The 5,491-nt window shown below is 39.8% G+C and overlaps 1 pseudogene; it reads right to left on the bottom strand.

The window, feature by feature from the left end:
• Nucleotides 1-565: 565 nt before the first annotated feature.
• LOC119052922 (uncharacterized) lies at nt 566-806 on the bottom strand (annotated as a pseudogene).
• Nucleotides 807-5,491: the final 4,685 nt, after the last annotated feature.

Raw genomic sequence — 5,491 nt, 5'->3', positions numbered from 1 at the left:
TCCCACAAAAAAATGGGTATTTCACTTTTAAGCCTCATTTTCTAGCAAATAATTTGCCATGCACTAGACTTTAATCAATGTTTCTTGAATGAAGTGTCTAGAGCTATGCATTATTTAAGATGCAACCTAGAAGGGAGTACATCAAACCTTTGTTAAGGTTATATACTATAACGATTTATCTTCAGACCAAAAAAAAAGCAACCCACCTTAGTGAAATAAACCACTGGTCCCGGTTTATCACTTGTTCCTTTACATTTGTCAAACATGTGTGAAATTCATTTATGTTCTGTGCTCCCATACCTCACCCATGGAAACATCTTCCTTTAAGTCTCTTAAATACCAATTAGCACACAAGAGAAACTTCAGACAGGTGAACACATTATCATAACCACTATATCGCATTGTTCTGAAGTGGAGGCCAAGGAAACATTTACTCTGTGGGCACGTAGAATGTGGTGTTTATGACAACAAAACTGCTGTGCCTGGAGTTTAAATGTTCTTGCTTTGTAATATATAGTGGAAAGGTGCAGTCTGGGCATGAGTACACATTCAGTAGGTCAGTGTTTCCACGATCACATACTGATACGTGGCCTGCATCAATTAGGGATGAATATAGAAACAGGAAAAATGAGTGGTAATAAGCTTTGGCATCGATTGTCCATGATTTAATAATAGAAGTTAATTACTATACTAGAACAAAACCTCATCAGCCATCCAGACAGTCCCATCAACTCTATGGATGTGGGTGGGTATATATAAACATTCTTTACTAGAACTATAGAAATGATCCCTGAAAGTACAGTCTTGTACAAACATGCTAAATGTGACTGACCCCTCTGACCTTAAACATCTTCAAATCCATAAACGTGGAAATTCAAGTTCATGGTATGATTTCATGGACCTGCTGGGGACAAAATTTATTATTAAGAGCCTTATCTCACAAAATCCAGGAAAATACTGCCTGTTTTCCAAATAATAAAAATACTTAAGTTCTCATCTCTGAAGAGGAAACAATGATGGATGAGGAGAGAGAGAAGCACTGAAATGAACAGCAGCAAGGAAATCAACAACAAGACAGTTACAGTGCATTGCAACAGAGCCTAGGTTGTCCCTGGCACTGAGGTTATAGGCAGAGCAGGGATAACAGAGCTGTAACTACGCCAGAGTGTCTGGAGATAATGATCACTCTGCTCCCAGTCCTGACCTGGATAGAAAGAGCACAATAAGATGACACTCACTGACAGCTTTCTTCTGCTCTCGGAGAAAGAGGCAAACAGAGTTAAATGATTTCCAAAATGTTAACCAGGCCATTTCTAATGATGTCCCTGTACAGAAATTTCAGAGAACCAGATGCATTTCTAGTCTGGTGTCCACGTTTAGAAGTGCAAAGAGGGCAGATGACCCTGTGGGCTATTAAGCAAAACCCTGTTACTGCAAAGATTAAGGTGACATTGACTGACAAGCATGGGAATTCATTCCCTTCTATTTCCACTGTCCTCCATTACATGAATTACATCTCATCAGCATTTGGATTATTTTTATCCCACTCTGCTGCATAGTCCTTTATATTTTAAAAAACAATAATTTTTATTGTAGTAAAATATACACAACATAAAACTTACCATTTTAACTATTATCAACATATGATTCATTATTTAAGGCACATTCACATTGTATGTTTCATGCTACTTAACTGTATATATTTTTTAAGTATAATAGGGCAATGCCTTGCACATAAGTACTCAAATATTTGTTTGAATGAATAAAAGGATGAGTGAATTTTCTCCTTAAGATCATGTGCCACAGAAGATAGAGTGAGCAGAGCCAGGTCAGAGAGAACACACAAAACCACAAAATACTCAGGAAGCCTATTCCCCTGGGATTCCTTTACTATAACCCCCTCACTACACAGATGTTGAATGAAAGCTCAGACAGGATCAGTTCTCGGGTCCAATATCCCAGAACTCGTGAATGATAAAAACCAAGACTTGAACCTAAGTTCCTACTCTCTCTGAACCTATAGCTACACTCTCATACTTTTTATATCTTGTACAAGGTTTTGCATATTTGCCTTTTTTTTTTCTGGTAGGAGAAAACTCCAAAAATTCAAACTAAAGGGATTTCCTTTCAAGTCAGACCACAGCCAGAAAAGGACGGCTTACAATGAAGGGATTGCTGCTCTCTAGGGAAGAGCTGGTGGAAGCCGCCCTGAGTATGGAGTTTCGAAGGGGTACAAAGTAGACAGGAAAAAAGAAAAGGCAGCATTTCCTACACTGACCTTTCTGTTCTGACTGATCCCTGAAATACTTCCTAGATTATCTGAGGATGGCAGGGTAGACGCTAACGTCAAAGCGCCAATCCCCTTTCTAGTAAATGTGTGCTCCTTCCCCTCCAGCTCCCCTTCCCTGTGCGCTCCATGCATCTCATCTTCCCACTTAGGTCAAGCCGTGATCTCTGCCCAAACTTCATCCTCCCTTACAACTTCCTGAAGCCACTTTCCCAATAATTTTAGGAATTCTAAAGCTAATGATAGCTTTATTTTTTTTTACAGCTGGAAAAACCAAAACAAGAAAATATTTTTATTTTGCTTACAATTATCTCACAAATCAATCATTTTAGAAAGAAGTGACATCCTTGGCATGTGTCTCTTCATTGGTACAGTACAAACTTCACTGTAGGATGAAAAACAAAGCGCACTGGAGAAATAAAAACCAGGGGCTGAAAGTCAATTTGCAGTTTGAAAGGAGTATGATTTGTGACCATGTCTGATGAGGTAGACCCAGTAATATGAAAAACATGAGAATAAAACACAGTCAACTGTGATGGCAATTCCGTGCCTGGGAAGAAATGAAACAGGAGGGGAGGAGGTCACACAGCATAAATGAGCAAACAAAATAGCCTGTGAAGGAGCAGAGGCGACCTTGATACAGAGAATGCTACTTCATGCCCCAGGGGAACTTTAAGGGTAAAGAGTAGACTCACCAGGAAGCACACACAGCTCAGGTATAACTTCACACCTAACCCCACTCCCACTATTCAATCAGAGTGTACGTCTGTTACCATAGAAAAGACAAATGTGGTCCATAAATCCTGAACCTAAGGGATCTGCCTTGCTTAGAATATCTTTAAACCAGGCACTTTTAACATCTTACATTAAAACAGGCTTGAGAAGTAAAAAAGAATTTATTGTATTGAAGAATATATCAATTCATCAGCAGTTATTAACTGGACCCCTACTAAATACAGGGCACTTGCCTATTGGTAACTGGAAATTGAGTGCTTTACAGGAATGTCAATAGAATTCATTATGGATTGATGAAACATAATTGATAGTTTGTTTTTCCAGTAGACTATAATAGGGTGCATATCCACAGCTAATATTCCCACTGTGTGGATTCAGCTACTCTGCATAAGAACTGAGTAGGGAATAATTGCCAGGCTAACTGATGGAGCTGGGAAGCACCCAATAATATGATTTGCCATGAAGAATTATTATAAAATCATAAATATTCTATAAAATCTAGAGTAAGAGCTGGCCTCTTTCACCTTGGTTACAGGAAATAGTAACTTTAACATATAACACCACTTAAATTATCTGACTGCCTATTATGTGCTAGAACACATTTATTCCTTTGATGTTTTTTAAAGGCATGCCAAAAAACTAGGGAATGTTTTTTTCATGCGTGGAGATGCTGAGATCCAGGCACTGGAATAAACGTAGTCAATGTCTTCAGTAGAGATTGGGTCAGTTCTCAGTAGGGATTCTAGGATGTTGGGGTTTGTCTGTCTGGCTACCTGGTGGGACCTTCCAAGAACTGATTCCGAGATGTGCATGACAAAGGACTGATCAGAGAAGGGGTTTCAAATACAGCACCGCCACGACCTCAGATGTGAGACTGGCGCATCTCTAGCCACCCACAAGGAGTAATTCTTGAAATGGAGCAACATAGAAAAAAAAGGGCAGTCCTGGAGCAGCAATTTTGGTGGATAACCCTGCAGTTCCAGTAGCATTACTAGTAAGTGTATTATCTATCTTAAGGGGTCATCTTAAGACATGAAGCATACAAATAGGTACAGAATGTTGATCAAAGATCAAGAACTTGAGCCCTATGAGCTGAATTTATTTGTAGGTGTTTGTTTAACTCTCTAGTATACTTACAAAAAAAGAGAGAGAGAATTGCAATGGTTCTCAAAGAATTTACATGCTTTTTCTAGTTTGCCAGAGATACCACCTCCTTCTGCTGCTTTACACCTAATCTGATGCCCTCATTTAAGTTACCTGACATCCTGAATAGTTGTCTCAAGTCTTTCAGGACACTGTGACCTATGGTTCAGACAAATTAATGAAGGATGTGGTTTTAATGGATAAAAACAGCAATTCAAAAACTTGCAACCACAACTCTCTCAGCCCTCCCTTCTTCACTTTCCCTGTTTATCTGCTTTAACTCTGAGTACATCCCCCTTCCCTCCACTAACATGCACCCATTTCTCCAGCTGCAGTCAGTGTCGCCCCTTTGGGGCAACCTGCCAATCAAGCTGTGTTTCTTCTGAGTGAGGACTGAACAAATCTCATAGACCAGCCAGGAACAGACAGTAATCTTTCAATAAAATTTACTAAGAAATTGTTATAAAACAAAGAGAAACATATAGACCAAAAGAAACAGTGGCAACAAAGAATAAATTCCCTAACCAAAAATATTCCTTATTAAAATATGTGTTCATTCTACACCTTTATTGAACAACAAGCCTTAGCACTATGTGTTATCCTGGGAGTTTTTTTTTAATAGTTGAGGGAGAAGAGACTTAAATAATCTAGCAGCATAGTGTGATGTGCTAGAGATCACCAGAGTCCGGATACAGTCTGTGTTGACCACCCACCTTCCCCTTTGCATGGTCAAGATTTCTACCTTAGCATCAGCACCGCCTGAAGCATTTGCTCCAAAGCCCTTTGACCCCTCTGCTCCCTACTTCCTGGAGAGACTAAGTCGGTCATCTTGAGGTTCCCCTGTAAGGTGGCCTATATGTAATGGATGGGAAAAGAAGAACTACACTTCTCATGAATTCGGGAGCATAGCCGTGAACACAGAGAAGCCATCTAGTTCTCCACCCTTTCAACCACACCAATGCCTCTCCAAGAACAAAGTGTTTTATCTCATGGTAGTCTTTAAGAAAAGTTGGGGGCAACCAAAATGCACTCTTAATTTCTGAACATTTTATGTTTTTTCCTTTGTTTGGCAGTGGGCCATCTAATATGCGCCTGGGAGTTTTCCTGGTGCTGGAGATATGACAATTGAGAGTCTTACAATTTAATACCTAAGCACAGTAAACCAACAAATGTTATCATAAAGATAACCGTTGTTTGCTCTAGGCACTCACAGGAGGGGTGCTCAAGCAAGACTGGAGGACAATAAATGGGCTACTAGAAGAGTGGCACTGGACCTGGGTCTCAGAATGAGCCAGATTAACACAGGAGAGAGGTGAGTGTGCTCTT

Source organism: Artibeus jamaicensis, unplaced genomic scaffold (assembly GCF_021234435.1).
Source record: "Artibeus jamaicensis isolate MK-2021 breed Jamaican fruit bat unplaced genomic scaffold, CSHL_Jam_final scaffold_3128, whole genome shotgun sequence".
NCBI lineage: Eukaryota > Metazoa > Chordata > Mammalia > Chiroptera > Phyllostomidae > Artibeus > Artibeus jamaicensis.
This window is presented reverse-complemented; position numbering and strand designations above follow the sequence as displayed.